The sequence below is a fragment of the Petromyzon marinus genome, chromosome 21, assembly GCF_048934315.1.
Source record: "Petromyzon marinus isolate PM22_M1 ecotype Great Lakes invasive population chromosome 21, UKy_Petmar_22M1.pri1.0, whole genome shotgun sequence".
Taxonomy (NCBI): domain Eukaryota; kingdom Metazoa; phylum Chordata; class Hyperoartia; order Petromyzontiformes; family Petromyzontidae; genus Petromyzon; species Petromyzon marinus.
The window spans coordinates 2,187,411-2,204,841 of NC_133687.1; the positions used below are offsets into that span (position 1 = coordinate 2,187,411).

At 46.3% G+C, this 17,431-nt stretch overlaps 1 long non-coding RNA gene across 1 annotated transcript in view; it reads right to left on the reverse strand.

The window, feature by feature from the left end:
• The window catches only part of LOC142925531 (uncharacterized), a 75,755-nt gene that overhangs the window by 2,004 nt on the left and 56,320 nt on the right, over positions 1-17,431 (reverse strand). The window lies entirely within an intron of this gene.

Here is a 17,431-nt window from a genome sequence, read left to right on the forward strand (position 1 = left end):
AAGACTCTCTTACAATCTCATTTAGCATTGACAGAAAAAAATGTCACATCTGATTGTGACCACTTAGATAACATGATAGTTTCTTCTGCCGCTTCAATGTCAACCAAATGTAAAGTTAACCTGATTGCTAAATTCAACCTCCTGTCTAAGAAGAAGCCAGATCCACACGTTAAAAAGTGAGATGTTAACAAGATTGTTATCAATCAGAGTAACAGCCCAATTTCCGACAGCCTTAAAACGGTATTAGCTAAAGGATTGAATTTCGCAGTCACCCCTAAACACATCCCAGCGGATAATATAATTGCCCAGGTCTATGTAGCCCTCAGAGGTTTTGGACACATCCCGGCAGACGTAGCAAGATCTGACATTGCTGCTATCCTCAAAAACGCTAAGAAACCCGTTCGCAACATCAGCAAGGGTGAGCGTTTTGAACTCGCTCAATTAAAAAGAGAGATGCCATTGTCATCCTCTCAGCCGAAAAGGGCAATGACACTGTCATTATGAATAAAACCACATACAACAACAAAATGCAGGACCTTCTTAAGGATAGTAGCTATATTAAAGTCAATAGAGATCCTACCAACTGCCTGGTTATGAAAACCAACAATATTATCACTAATTCGATTTCTCTAATCTAACCAACCAAGCTGCTCTCTCTAAAACCTTCTGCTGCTAGACGACCCAGATTTTATGGCCTTCCAAAAATCCATAAAGAAGGTATACCGCTCCGTCCTATCGTCTCCACCATTGACTCACCCACCTACAAACTGGCCCGATTTCTGTCTGAGAACCTGCATCCATTTACTGGCAAGACCACCTCAGCTTTACTTAACTCAGCTCAATTGGTTTCTCTAATCAAAGACATCTCACAGTCTCCAGATGATTTGCTTGTCAGTTTCGTTGTAGTCTCTCTGTTCACCAAGGTACCTGTGCCTGACACCATTGCAATCATTGAAGACTTGGTCCAGCAGGGACTGAATTCTGACGTGCCAACTTTGGTGAGGCACTGCTTTACCAACACTTACTTCACCTGGAATGGTACATTCTACAAATAAGATTAAGGTACCCCAATGGGTTCTCCCTTATGGCTACTGGTAGCGAATGTTTTCATGGAGAAATTTGAGACAGATGCCATCCAGCCATCCACCCTACGTCGTTCCTTGCGGAAGAGATACGTAGATGACACGTTCGTGATCTGGCCACATGGCCAGCCAGCACTAAACCAATTGTTCAACCACATAAATTCCATACACCCAGCCATCACATTCACCATGGAAGTGGAAAAGGATGGCAAGTTACCATTCCTGGATGTTTTGATCCACACGGATGCCTATCTAAAGCCTGACTCCCACCACCATCGAGCCCAGAAGATCTCCCTCATCAACACACTACACCATAGGGCTCATTGCATCTCCGACCAGCAAAACCTAGCCAAGGAGCTGGAGCACATACACCAAGCCCTCAGGATGAATGGATATTCTGACCGCACAATCCGCAAAGCTGTCTCCCCAGCCATGGTGAGACAACCATCTGAGGACCCAATTAAAACCATCACTTTGCCATACATAGCATGGGTTACCAAAATATTGAACAAACACAAGATCCAGGTTCGTTATAACATAGTACACAATATCCGTGATTTGATCCCATCTGTGAAGGATGTGATTCCTGACATGCAATACCCTGGTGTCTACAAACTAACCTGTAGCTGCGGCAACAGTTAAATTGGGGAAACGAAACGACATTTCTCGGACCGTGTTCGTGATCACAAGGCAGATCTGAAACACGGTAGGACCAATACCTCTGTCGTTGGTGATAAAACATTTTACGCTGTGGGCTCACACGAAATAGATTTTTCCAAAACGAAGGTACTCTGCAAATCCACCAGTTATTATCAGAGATTTGGTCATGAAGCCATCCAGATATATACATACAGATACAACTGTAATCGAGAAGCTGGGTACGAACTGAGCTATCATTGGAAGGACGTTATTAACCAGGTAAAGTCTTAACTGACTGTGATGTTTCCATCCTACCTGCCGATGTCAGAAGTTATTTCCGACTCTCTGAGGACATCACCAGGTTATATGTATTTACATTAACGGGCTAAGTGTCTCACTGACACAGCTACAACTGCCCTTTTCCCTCGATGTGGCGGGAGCTCTCGTTTTTTAACAGACTATAACTGGCTGTGATGTTTCTGTGTATGCGTATCTGTATCTGTGTGTGTCTCTCTGTCTCTACGTGTGTGTCTCTCTGTATGTGTCTCTATGTGCGGCTCTCTCTCTTTGTGTCTCTGTATGTCTCTCTCTCTGTGTGTCTATATATATATCTGTGTGTCTCTCTATGTGTAGGGGTTGTCTCCCTGTGTGTGTGTCTCTCTCTTTCTCTGTGTGTCTCTCTGTGTTGTGTCACTGTGTGCGTCTCTGTGTGTGTCTCTCTGTGTTGCTTTGGGTACGCAGTCCAGACCTCCCCAGAGACCCTGGCTGACAGAGGAGGTGTTCAGGATGGCTGAGAAAAAGCGACAGGCCCACTCTAATCGTCTACAGCATCCCACGCCAGTGAATTAGAAGGCTTACCGCAACCTTCACTCGGAGGTTCAGAGAGCCCTGAGGCGCTGCAAGGATGGGTGGTAGTCGCAGGTTGCTCAGGAGATGGAGTCTGCCTCAATGGCCCACGATCACAAATCCCTATTTAACTCCATCAAAAAACTAACCTGCAGCACCACACCTACAGTGAGGAAAAAAGTATATGATCCCTGCTGATTTTGTACGTTTGCCCACTGACAAAGAAATGATCAGTCTATAATTTTAATGGTAGGTTTATTTGAACAGTGAGAGACAGAATAACATCAACAAAAATCCAGAAAAACGCATGTCAAAAATATTACAAATTGATTTGCATTTTAATGAGGGAATTACGGATTTGACCCCCTCTCAATTAGAAAGATTTCTGGCTCCCAGATGTCTTTTATACAGGTAACGAGCTGAGATTAGGAGCACTCCCTTTAAGAGTGTTACCTGTATAAAAGACACCTGTCCACAGAAGCAATCAATCAATCAGATTCCAAACTCTCCACCATGGCCAAGACCAAAGAGCTCTCCAAGGATGTCAGGGACAACATTGTAGACCTACACGAGGCTGGAATGGGCGACAAGACCATTGCCAAGCAGCTTGGTGAGAAGGTGACAACAGTTGGTGCAATTATTCGCAAATGGAAGAAACACAAAGGAACGGCCAATCTCCCTCGGCCTGGGGCTCCATGCAAGATCTCACCTCGTGGAGTTTTAATGATCATGAGAATGGTGAGGAATCAGCCCAGAACTACACGGGAGGATCTTGTCAATGATCTCAAGGCAGCTGGGACCATAGTCACCAAGAAAACAATTGGTAACACACTATGCCGTGAAGGACTGAAATCCTGCAGTGTCCGCAAGGCCCCCCTGCTTAAGAAAGCACATATACATGCCCGTCTGAAGTTTGCCAATGAACATCTGAATGATTCAGAGGACAACTGGGTGAAATTGTTGTGGTCAGATGAGACCAAAATGGAGCTCTTTAGCATCAACTCAACTCGCCGTGTTTGGAGGAAGAGGAATGTTGCCTATGACCCCAAGAACACCATCCCCACCATTATGAGACCTCCTTTGCCAGTAACAAGATATAGTAATAGGTTTTTACCCTTTTAACTGGCACAAAAACTGACACCTTTATTCAAGGAATCATGTTTGCAATAACCACAAAACAAGCAGTCAAAATGCAAACAAAAGAGACAACTCAAAACTGACACCTTTATTCAAGGCATCATAAAATTATCAGAGTTGTCTCTTTTGTTTGCATTTTTACTGCTTGTGTTGTGGTTATTGCAAACATGATGCCTTGAATAAAGGTGTCAGTTTTTGTGCCAGTTAAAAGGGTAAAACCTATTACTACCGTCCCCACCGTCAAACATGGAGGTGGAAACATTATGCTTTGGGGGTGTTTTTCTGCTAAGGGGACAGGACAACTTCACCGCATCAAAGGGACGATGGACGGGGCCATGTACCGTCAAATCTTTGGTGAGAATCTCCTTCCCTCAGACAGGGAATTGAAAATGGGTCGTGGATGGGTATTCCAGCATGACAATGACCCAAAACATACGGCCAAGGTAACAAAGGAGTGGCTCAAGAAGAAGCACATTAAGCTCCTGGAATGGCCTAGCCAGTCTCCAGACCTTAATCCCATAGAAAATCTGTGGAGGGAGCTGAAGGTTCGATTTGCCAAACGTCAGCCTCGAAACCTTAATGACTTGGAGAAGATCTGCAAAGAGGAGTGGGACAAAATCCCTCCTGAGATGTGTGCAAACCTGGTGGCCAACTACAAGAAACGTCTGACCTCTGTGATTGCCAACAAGGGTTTTGCCACCAAAGTACTATGTCTTGTTTTGCAGAGGGGTCAAATACTTATTTCCCTCATTAAAATGCAAATCAATTTATAACATATTCTTAGCTCTTTCGGTAAAGTCACGTTGAAGGGAAACAATACAATAATAAAATATATATAAAACAATAAAAATTCTCACGACGTTTCGACCATAACACAAACGGTCGTCATCAGGTGTGTCGGTTTTATTATTTTATTGTTTCCCTTCAACGTGACTTTACCAAAAGAGCTAAGAATATGAATGACTGCAGTCACGAAAGCTTTCAATTAAAATTTATAACATTTTTGACATGCGTTTTTTCTGTATTTTGTTGTTGTTATTCTGTCTCTCACTGTTCAAATAAACCTACCATTAAAATTATAGACTGATCATTTATTTGTCAGTAGGCAAACGTACAAAATCAGCAGGGATCAAATACTTTTTTCCCTCAGTGTATTACCATAATTACGGGGAAAAACGGTGATCCAATCTCGGACCCGCAGGAACAAATTTGCAGATTTGCTGAGCATTTCTGTGAAATCCTGGGGGAGGGGAAATCCCTTGACATGAAAACATCGTGGGACAAAGTGGGGATGACCCTGCTGAGGCTGCGGTGCCTCAAATATTGAAATAAGAAGTCACCCCCTGTGAGTGGCTGGCTGAGGTGCCATCTGTTGAGGAAGTACTGAAGGCGATCCAGAGTCTGAGACCAGGAAAGGCACCGGGCAGAGATGATCTCCCACGCGAAATGCTGAGAAAGGGTGGCGTTTGTGCACAGAGTTCCCTAAGTGACATCATAACAACAGTCTGGACCACTGGACGGGTTCTGCAGGATTGGAAGGATGACCTTGTGGTCCCCCTCTTTAAGAAGGGGGACCGCACAAAATGTAACAACTACAGGGGCATCTCACTCCTCAAGGATTATTCAACATCGCCTTGCCAGGCACGCTGAGGAGAGGCTTGAGGTGCCTCAATGTGGTTTCAGGAAAGGGCGGTCCTGCACAGATGCCATATTTTCTGTCCGTTTGCTACAGCAGAGGTGTAGGGAATTCCAACAAGACCTACATCTATGCTTTATTGACCTGGTCAAGGCCTATTATACCATCAGTAAGCCTGGGCTCTGTGTTGTTCTTCGTGCTTTCAGAGTCCCTGATCCTCTGCTCACGATCATTAAGGACCTTCATGATGGTGAGCGGGCCCGGGTGGCCTGGAGTCGGAGCCATTCCCTGTTCACTTTGGGGTGCAACAGGGATGTCCTCTGGCTTTCCCATTATTTAACATCTTTTTTGACCACGTAGTTCGTGAAGCCTTTGACTGTGCCAGAAGAATTTCCATCTGGTACAGATGCAATGGGAGGCTGATCGATGCCCACGTGCGGTCAAGGGATGGCTCACTATTGGTCAACCATGTTATGTATGCCGATGATCTGGTAATTTCCGCTCACTCAGAGGAGGAGTTGGAGGCATTGCTGCTGAAACTGGAGCGTGCCGCTAAGAGGTGGGGCTTTACCATCAGCCCCACTAAAACTAAGCACCTGCATGGGTATTTTGTACCATCAGGCACTCCATCCCCACAACTCCCAATCGGTGATGGGGCAGTTGTGGAGAGAGTGGAGAATTTCCCATACCCGGGAAGTGTGTTCATGACCAGCTCTGGTTTGACAGCAGAGGTCTCACTCAGAATCAGTTGAGCAGCATTATCTTTTCATCGCATGTGTAACGTTGTGTGGAAGCTACCTGGTCTGTCGCTCCGCATGAAGCTTCAAGTCTTCTCGGCCAGTCATTCCCTCCCTTCTCTATGCTTGTAAAACGTGGACCCCCTAATGGAGCATATTCGCCGATTGGAAACATTTAGGCTGGCCTGCCTACGATCCATCCTCGGTTCAACCAGGCTGGATTGTGTTAGGAGCTCACAAATCCTTGAAAGATCTGGGCAAAGTCCATCAGTGAGCTCCTCCGGCAGGCAAGGCTGTGTTGGCTGCATCATGTAGCCCACATGCCCAGTCACCGCATGCCTAAACAGCTTTTGTTTGGCCGGGTAGAGGGGGCTAAATGGGCGCGGCACGGGCTAGAGAATATGGAGTAATGTGGTACAGGAGGATGTGGAGCTGGGTGGACTTGCCGATGACTGGTACCAGCGGTGTCAAGATCGGCCTCTGTGGAGGAGGCTCGTGAAAAACGCTGCTGGGCAGTTGGAGGCAGTCGCCCTCCAACAACAACGGAGGGCGGATGAGCGATCCTCACAATAATGAGTGGAGCGCCGGGCGGCTAAAGCACAGCAAGTTGGCACAGTAGGGGGCACAGGTGGTGCATCAGCATCAGCCAGTCATCTCAGTCAGTCGACCCATGGCACCTGGGTCTGCCCCGTGACCTCCTGCCAGCGGAAGTTCGACACTTCACGTGGCCTCAAGGTGCACATAGCCTGGCACAAGCATTGTGGTGATGTCACCGCCACTTAGTGGCGAATAGCGGTTGTTGTTGTTGTTGTTGTTGTCTGTGTGTGTGTCTCTCTCTCTATGCGTGTTTTTCTCTCTGTGTCTCTCTGTGTGTGTCTCTCTCTATGTGCTTTTGTCTCTCTATGTGTGTGTCTCTCTCTGTGGTTGTCTCTGTGTGTGTGTCTTTCTGTTTGTGTGTCTCTGTGTGTCTCTCTCTCTATGTGTCCCTATGTGTGTGTCTCTCTCTTTGTGTTTCTCTGTTTGTGTGTGTCTCTCTCTCTATTTGTCTCTCTGTGTGTCTCTCTCTCTGTGTGGGGGTTATCTCTCTGTTTCTCTCTGGGTGTGTGTCTCTCTCTGTGGTTGTCTCTGTGTGTGTGTCTCTGTATGTGTCTCTCTCTATTTGCATGTCTTTCTCTGTTTGTGGGTTGTCCTTCTGTGTGTGTCTTTCTCTATGTGCATATCTCTCTCTGTTTGTGGGTTGTCCCTCTGTGTGTGTCTCTCTCTCCGTGTTGCTCGCTCTCCATGTGTGTCTCTCTCAATGACATGCTGGTCTCTCCTCGTAGTTGCTCTTGTCGTTTTTTAGTTTTTGCTGCCAGGTTCTCTGACATTTGCATACTAATCTTCTCATTGGCACAGGTCCCGGTTGCTGGAGCCGTCTCACATTGACATGGTAATCTCTTACATTTACATGCAAATTCCATCTCTAGCTCCGCCCACTTTCTCTTAGATTGAGCCCACCTCAAGCCTATATAACTTCTTGTTGCAGCAGCTCTTTCTCCTGCTTCAGCAGTTCGCCTGCTGTGTTTGTCTAACCTGATAACGATTGCGTGTGTTGTGATTGAAAAGTCGTGATCTATTAATTTTCTATCTACGTGACTTTACCGAAAGAACCAAAGAGTATGGATTCCTGCAGTCACGAAAGCTTCAAATCAAGAACTACAACAAGTGTACGTTAAATATGCCACAGTATAAATATTAGTAATGGATTGACTACTAAAAGAGTTAATATAAGTTTAAACAATTTACACCACCTAATAACACCAGTGAAATTATACACGAAAGGATAAGACATTTATTATGTAAAAAGTATGAGGCGATACGTATTTCAGTCACCATCGTTCCAAATTACTAGTGGTAGCTCAAGTGAAGGCCCCCGGCATTCAAAGCACACGGGTCCCAGCAGGGCCACGCAAGGGGAACTCTGCATCCCATGCACGCGCTGCCTGGATCTAGCAGCGTGCAAGCCGGATACGTGATAGCAGGTTCATTCTTGCCAGTCCGACGTTTGGAAGGGTCCACCATGCAGAAGTAGCAGTTTCTTGAGTGGTCAGTGGGTTCCCGCCAAATTCTTGGGATAGCGAACTTCATGGCTCTCTTTTCCCCTCTGTACCATCCTACAAAATAAATTTATTTCACCCATGACTAATGTGATTGAGATTCTCGCAACATTTTTCATATATGATATGTTCTCAATAACATTGAAAATTGTAAAAAAATTAAAATTAAAAACTTTTACAATTATTTTTTTTCCGAATTGTATAACATAAAAGCCCGAGCAACAATTGTCCATCTTACCAGAGTTTTTTTTTGCATTGCTCGCAGGTGAAATGAGGTGCCCAGGGTTTGTCTTGATCCCCGACAGGCATGCCTAAATATGCCTTGTAGGGCTCAAACATCTTTGCAGATGCTTCCACAGAGTACTTTTTTGCTCTTGCTTTGATAAATAGGCCGCAGACATAGCAAAATGCGTCTGCCGGATGCTTGATGCCTCTTGATGCCATCTCAGAAAAATGCAGATATGTATCCACTTAGGCAGCCGAAAGTAAACTGAACTGGTGGGCTTAAGGCCTCTGTATTTATACTACTATTTATATTACTGGAAAGTTCTAGAATGTTCTAAAAGTTACTCCAAGTTTACTCAGCACCAAATCTATCTGGAATGTTCGGGAAAATAGGTACATTTATAAATATCACTGTCCTGGTCACAAAAACAAAGTTTGTGGGGAATAATAGCCATTTTCTGTAGTTTTGAGGCATAAACAATTAGAAAATAACACTTACTACCCATGAACAAAAAAAAATGGTTCCACAGTGTGATCAATGCCATCAAGCAATTTATATTGTATTCAGCGTCCTTAATTTAAACACAAACTGTGACACAAGAATCAAGTTTTCAATGAATTTTGGGGTTGAAACCCCACTGGTCAAATACCCCCTCGGGGAGACTCTTTATGCGATTGTTCTCCACACTCAAGGCCTGGCTTTTGTCAAGGATCCCAGCGAGAACTGAACTCAGCCCTTTACCAAAACTGTCCGTTGCTTGGAGCCTGAAGCTCACGATTGCTCCCCACATGAACGCAGCGAGGGACTCACAGCTCCACATGCTCCCAGCTTCGAGCGAGACCCAGAGACTCCAGTACAGACCTCGCATTTTCCAATACTCAATTATCTATCCTCACACCACCACCAACACCAAGCCACTCATAATAATGCATGCAAAATATGGAATTATAACAATGATACGATATATATAGCACAGTAATAATATGAATAATGCACCAGTCAGGGCGGAGCCAGGCCGCGCTGGTAGCATAAAATGAGTCGAGAGCAGGAGGTCAAGGCTGCGGGTTCTGGGAGTGGACTTGCCTCGTTGTTGCTGTTTCCTCGTCGCCATCGTCGCTGCCGCCTCCACTAGATATTGCGATAGGAAAGATAGTAGTTGGCTATCTCAGTCAGCGCCATCAGTGTTAGACGGCGAGTGTTGTGTACAGGCTAGGCTAAGGTACTGTGGAGATTGTGTGGACGAAACTGTGAAAGTTGTGGTTAATAAAGAAGTTGCCTTCTATAAACTCTGTCTCCGAATCGTTGACACTACCCATGTGTTCAGGAATGTATGATTCATCTGTGGCAAAATAGAATCGGACAAATGGCAATCTGATTCATGACGATCTGATTCTCACTACGTCCACAGCAGTCAGAGCTCTACTTCCTGAGTTTGTCAAAGATCCCAGGAGGCAGCGATGTCAGTTGGTTAGATTCCGTATTGCCGGTTCTATAAATCAGTGAATCAGAGCGGGAGGTATCACCTGTAGTTGGTTATTGTCCAGATACAGCATTTGCAGATTCACAAAGCGGTCAAACACACAAGTGGGTATGTATGGTGAACTTATTTCGCACATTTAGACTTAAAACTTTCGTGACTGCAGGAATTCATAGTCTTGGTTCTTTCGGTAAAGTCACGTAGATAGAAAACAAATCTAAATAAAAAGCAGAAAACCCACGACGTTGCGATCGCAACAAAAGCGGTCTTCTTCAGGTGGAAGGAAAATAAAAAAGGGGATGCCTCCAAATGGAGCTGCTTATAAAGGCTCCAGAGTGAGTGAGCGGGGGGAAGGGGCTGTGCGAGAGGGAAAGGGGGAAAGAGAGGGGTGGGGCAGAGATAGGGGGGGAAGGAGCGATACACAAGCTGCTAGAGGGACAGGGAGAGAGAGAGAGGGGGTGGGGAAGAGATGGGGGGGATTTGAGATACACAAGCTGCTAGAGGGACAGGGGGAGAGAGAGGTGGTGGGGCAGAGATGGGGGGGGATTTGAGTTACACAAGCTGTGAGAAAGGGGGAGAGAGAGGGGGTGGGGCAGATATGGGGGGGGGGGGGGGGGTGGAGGTCCGATTCAACACAGTGCACAAAATTCGTGACCTGATCCCATCTGAGAAGGACAAGATTCCTGACATGCAATATCACGGCGTCTACAAACAAAGTTGTACCTGCGGCAGCAGTTAATTGGAGAAACCAAACGACATGTCTCAGACCGTGTTCGTGAACACAAGACAGATCTGAAACACGGAAGGACCAATGCTTCTGCCGTACCTGATCATTACTTTAATGCGGTTGGCTCACATTAAATAGATTTCTATGTGATAAGACTGTCCTCCTGTGCTGTATTCACTGTATTCTCTCAGTCTGTATCATCTGCCTTCTCTGTATCATTGCGCACTGTGATTCGGATCGTCTGCTTCGAGTATTCTGCCTGTCGGGACTGCGATATAGTGTCACTGTTGCGTCTCTATACACGTTTTAAAATCAGCAGCAGCAATAGCCATAAACAATCCACTGTTAGATGAAGCCCTCTCGAAGGCATTGTGGAGGCGAACACCCCCCTCCTCATCTCCCCCCTCCTTCTCGGCCTCCTCTCGCCGGGCTGCCGCCGATCAGGTGATCGGCCTCCCCGCACCAGCGTCCTCTCTGAGGGACATGGCTGAGTGGCTGGCTCACCACCGCCCGGAGTTATCCCACACACTCCCCACATACACCACCACTAATGCAGAGGTGGCTGCGTGCACACGCGTGCCCGTGCAGGCGCACGTCGACCACCAAGGCTAGCGCTAAAAATAGCAGTATAAATATGCACGTGCCCCTGCACCCTCCTATTGGTCGGCCTTAATCCGCTGTGCAAACACGCACGCGAGCGCAAGCACGCGTAAACAATGAATGGGTTTTAACTCATCCCTCCCTTGCCCTATTAATAGCGCGGCGCACTGCATGGACGCGGGAGCTGTTAACGAATTACTACCCGCGCGCCTCACACACCCACACGCTCGAATTACACACCACGCCGACACTCTCCCCACACCCACAGAAATCGCACTACACCGTTTATTAATGGCGCGTCTATCGCAGCGCCTACCCTATCCCTATTCAATTACTGGGTGTACCCTCACCCTTCTTCTCACCTCGCAGACGCACTTACGGTGTCGCACGTGGTGGGAGTCGGAGGGACGAGGGTACGAGAGGTCTCTGCCTGGGGTCGAGTTGTAGCAGCACTCGCCAGCATCCCTTGGACGCTGCGAGCGGCTGGGAGTTGGACCGGGCAGCTGAACGGCTGGAGGAGAACTACTCAACCTTTTCTCCCTCCCTCCTTTTATGCCCTCGGAATCCAATAATCCAGGGTCAGTGGTGTTATCCTGCATGCCTAATCGGGCGCCTACCTTTAAATTTTAAACCGATGTCCCGCCCCTACCTGGAGAGTTACTTCTCATTACGCTTTGATCCATTGTCTATGCCCCCGTCCTCCCCACCCCAGACTCAACTGGTTTGATCGGGTTGGCCGTCCCGCGGAATACACAGCTGCAGTCGGTCCGGGAATTTCCCTCCCACCTCCTCTTATGCCCCCGAGGCCCTATCTCCCTGTGCTGTGAGTGTCTCATTGCGGTTAGCCCGGTGAGCTTCGTTGCGCCCATACAATTTTAAGTCAATTCACGGGGGCCGCAATGCAATTTGGCCTGGGGGGTCAGCCAATCACCTGGCACTGGGAAACCATGGGACATCCCCACTAGGGGCCCCTCGGGTAAAAAACCCATGGTACCATGTGACCCCCCCACGAGACCCTATGTGAGTGTGTGTGTTTAGTGAAGGTGTGCGTTTGCGTTCGTGTGGAGGTGTGCGAAGGGATGGCAGCGCCGGCAGAGTTGCTCTGTTGCTGTGGCACCACAGATCTGCAGGTAGCGTGTGGTGGGGTAAAGTGTGGCTATGCCCACATCCTACAAGACTGTTGGGCAGTGTGAAAGAGTAGACCACGTTGAGTGTTGATTGTATGTTGATGGTTACTCGGGTGGTCCCGTTTATCCACTTACCCCGACTATTGTACAAGGACGATCAGTGGTTCATGAGTACAGCAGAAATGAAAACCAAAGCCAAAAAAACAAGTACTGCAGAGAACAAGTACACCGTCCTTAAGGAATGTTGCACAAACTAACAAACAAAATATTTAATGATCGTAAATGAAACACGCAACTCGAAAACAGACAGAGCAACCATAACGTGATGGCAAGATGCGCCGGAAAACGTTAGGTACAGGTACAAATACGCTTCAAATGTTGGTGTAAAAGTGGCATAAAGAGGGGGAGAGTGAAGGGAGGGAACCAAGCTGTAGATGAGCAGCAAGGATATCCCAGAAACGTGGAACGACTTACAATTAACAGCTGCGAAACAAAGGCAGGATGTACCATGCGGTGACTTAAGCCGCCAAGCAGTTTGTAGTCGGGTTCGCGTGTGCAAATCAGTGCATGCAAGACAAAAATTGTACTGGAATCGGTTACAGGCTCCTGACATTCTCAAAACCACTAACCGATTGTGAAAACAAGTTGTCGTCTAACAACGCTAATCACTCGTACCGAATAAATTGAGAGTACGAGAGAACACGTTTTATTGTTACTCAATATGTATTTCGAACACGTTCATATATTAACATCTGCTATATAGTATCTCTCACTCACAACAAGGTGCAGGTTACTCCCAAGCGTTTGACCGCCTGGTGAATCTGGAGTTTATTGGTTTGTGCTGCAACAAGCTCACAGAGCTGCCCAGTGGCGTGTTTGACAAACTCACCCAGCTGAAGGAGTTGGGTCTGGACCAGAATCAACTGAAGAGCATTTCCGCTGGGTTGTTTGACCGCCTGGGAAATCTACAGAAGCTGTGGCTGTACAACAGCCAGCTGAAGAGCGTTCCCAGGGGCACGTTTGACAACGGAGCCGGCACTGCAAGCAACGATCTCTGTTTTGTCGCTGGATACCGAGGTAGAGATGACGCTGGGCACGAGTTGAGTTCAGTTTATAAAGTTTCCACGTTATTAACATCCACAGTCATCGTCACCACCATCGTCGTCATGGTGTCCTCTTGTGCTGCAAGTTAGTCTGCAGTGTTACTGCGCAGTGAGATGAGCGTCTGCCTTCGTGCATCAGTGAATATAAAATGAGCGAATCGTGTGAGTCATTATAATTATTATTAGAGCAGATATTGTGCGATTACAGAAACTCACGAGTGCTGTGCAGGCTATCGGTCATTCATCATGAACACCAAAAACACAACGACAACCAATACACAACGCAGCACAAAAAAGTAACAATTACAACACAAAACTATGCAACAATCACACCACAGCACAATAAGTGTAACCACACAGAACAACTACACAAACAGCACTTACAACGCAACACCCTCTGCACAAAGGATTTGGCTACACATCATATTGTAGCAGCATCCTCCTGAAGACAGATACTCGGAACTCGATGAGGCTACCGTGGGCAGGCGAATGCAGGAATAATTTCCACTGATCGAGTTAAAATGTTCCAGAGGGAATGCGAGGCAAGCTCTGAACTCCGTGTGCTTATGTGTGTGTCTCTGTGTTGTCTCTCTCTGCTTATGTGTCTGTCGATGTGTCTGTGCTTTGTTTCTCTCTCAAATTTAGCAATCTTTGGAAGAACGTAATCAACAAGGTAGGGTGTTGACTGTTATGTTAGCCGACTGTGTTGTATTGTATTATATTTCTAAGTTTACTCGGTTTGTTTTCTCATTCATTCGTACCTGATGACGATTGCTTGTCTTGCAATCTAAACGTCGTATTCTATTACTTAATTTATTTTCTTTCGACGTGATTTTACCGAAAGAACCAAAACGTAACTCCTGCAGTCACGAAAGCTCCAAATCAAGGATTAACTCATAGTTTTCCCCGCTTGATTGTTTGACAGTCTGACGCAACTGACTTCTCTGGAACTTGGTGGCAACCAGCTGACGGCTGTAACCGTCGGGGTTTTTGACAAACTGACCAAACTCACTCATCTGGCTCTGCACATCAATCAACTGAAGAGCCTTCCCAGGGGCGCATTTCACAGACTTAAGTTCTGCTGCAGCACCTTTTTGGGATTGGAGCGGCCGTAAGTAGGGTTAGTGGTTGCCAGGATGGAGCAGTGCGTGTTGACACGGTGAAATAAAGGCCACTTTTTAAGTCTGTTGAACGTTTTTCACACCGTACGTAGCCAACCCTACTAATTGGAGGTTATTTTTGCAAAAGGGAATACCTGATGCTACTTATGGCCCTTGCGACATTGTTTGGAAGTTCACGCGACTGATGTTTAATGTAAACATAGATTGTGTCGTCACAATTTATGATGAGGCAGGGCTTTAATATAGTACATTAATATGAAAAGCAGATGAAATTAGATGACCAAATTCGTGAATCGATGAATAAATTCCTTCACTCACGATATACGCTTGGAAATTGCGCGTATATGGAATCGTTATCGGGGTTGATACGAGAACCACTTTGTGGGGAAGTCAACAGTGGTTTTTGGAGAGACAATTGGAGAGACAATTGCACTGCTGTTATTAGGTGGTGTAAATTAGCTAAACATATTTATTATATTCGTAGTCAGTGCATTAGTAATATTATTACTGTGCTATATGAAATGTATGATTGAGTATCGGAGGAGGCGAAGTCTGTGCTGGAGTCTCGCTCAGAGCTGAAGGCACGCAGTGTTCGTGCTTCGTGGGTTCTGGACTCCAAAGAGCAAAGTGCCACAGCAAGGACTGATCTCAGTTCCCTCTGGGATCTCTGACAACATCCAGCACCTGAACTTAGACCACAATCACATGGAGAGACTCCCCATAGAGAGACATGTGGATCCCTATGTCACGTGGTGCGGTTAAATGAAGGATGATTAATGGAAAATGGGAATTACAGTACTTGCTGTTACTGATAGCTTTGTCATATACTTATTCAAATAAACTCTACTAATGATATATACCCAGAGATTGCTCCAAGACATTGACACTAATGCAGATGTTGGTTTATTATAAGATACAAATGTAGAGATTGATTTATATGACACGACTATAGATAAGTACCGATGCATCGATTCGTCGAGAGGATCTTTTTTAACGAATCATGTTTGTCTGTCTCGTGTATACTGTTCGTACTGTCTGTCCGTGTGTACTGTTTGTTCTATGTGTGTCATGTGTGCTGTTTGTCCTGTATGTGTTGTGTGTACTATTTGCACTGGGCCTAGCCTACTGTTTGTACTCTTTTAGGGTTACTGTTCGTGCTGTCTTTCTTGCGTGTGAAGTGTGCACTGTCTCGTGTGAACTGTTTGTTAGAGGCTGACCGAAATTCGGTTTCGGTTTCGGCGCCGAAAGTTGGCAAATGGACACTTTCGGCATACTTTCGGTTTCAGCCAAAAGTTAATTTTTAACTTTCGGTTTACTTTTGGTTTCGGCCGAAAGTCAATTTTTAACTTTCGGTCTGGTTTCGGTTGGCCGAAACTAATATTGACTTTCGGTCGTCAACCGAAGATCTATTTTTCGAATGTAACGCCAGTGCTAAGTCCATCAGGCGGTCAGTCGGCGCTAGGCAATCCTATGCGATAGGCTGCATACACACACACGTCAGCAGCAGCTTGCGAGCGAGGTTACAGCCGCAACCATGGTCTGGGGCCGTCAATAAATGACGTCACGCACCGAGGGGGGCAGCGAATGCGTAGCGATCCGCGCGCTGCGCTACGAACCCAACGGCCCGAGTTCGATTCCCGCTCATGGCCGGTGACGATTATTTGAACCGGTCCTGGGCCTCCCCTAGGTCGACTCAGCCTCAAACGAGTAAGAGGTGTGGTATGTCAACATCGCCACTGGGGAGACGAAGGCGACCCGGCCGTGGTGAATCCAAGTCCTGGGCGAAGCCGGGTAGTAAAGCTAGTATTTCATAAATCTTGTGTTCGGTAACTTCGGTTATATACCTTTCTGTTTCGGTCTCGGTCGAAATTGTAGTTAAACTTTCGGTCTGGTTTCGGCCGAAACCAGAAATTCAGTTTGTACTGCCTGTTTCAGAGAAATGTATCGTCTTCTTTCATCATCATCATAACAATCACTTGCTTTTAACTGCTAATCATTTTTACTTGTAATACGAATCATCGCTATCATTGTCATCAATCGTCGTCAATACAAGCATTTTTATCATCAGAAGCAGCAGGCAGTGTCTGTGTCAAGGACGCTCTTCAGTTGATTCTGGTCTAGAGTCAACAGCTTCAGGTTAGTGAGTTTGTCAATGTCACTGGGCAGCTCTGTGAGTTTGTTGCAGCACAAACCCAGAACCTCTAGATTCCCCAGGCGGTCAAACGTTCCCTCGGCTAGAGCCATCAGCTGGTTTCTGTACAACTGAAGATTCTTCAGATTGGTCAGTTTGTCAAATATCCCATCGGGTACAGCTGTCAATTTGTTGTTGTACACCGCGAACTCCTGCAGATTCACCTGGCGGTCAAACTCCCCATCAGGAAAAAGTTTTCAGCTGGTTGTGATCAAGGTCACGTTCAGTCAGTTGCGGCAAACTGCCAAAGACCCCAGCAGAGAAAGAGGGATGTGAGTTAATCCCTGAGTACGAATCGAAGATCAGCAGCCTCCATGGAATTAATTCCGGCATTCGCCTGCCCGTGGGAGCCTCGTTGAGTCCCGAGTCTCTGTTTTCAGGAGGATGCTGTTACTTGAGAATGTGTGGCAAATTTCTACTCTTTGGTTCTTTCGGTAAAGTCACGTAGGTATAAAATGAAATCAATTTCATCACGACATTTCGATCGCAACACAAGCGACTGTCATCAGATGGAACAGATACAGCAGGAAAACTACTGACATGGGAGAAAGAGCTGCTGCCACAAGAGTTTATATCGGATTTTGGTGGACTCACCCCAAGGGTAAGTGGGCAGAGCTAGAGAAGGAATTTGTACGTAAATGTAAATGTGACAGATTAGCATGTCAATGTGAGAAGGTCCCCAGCCA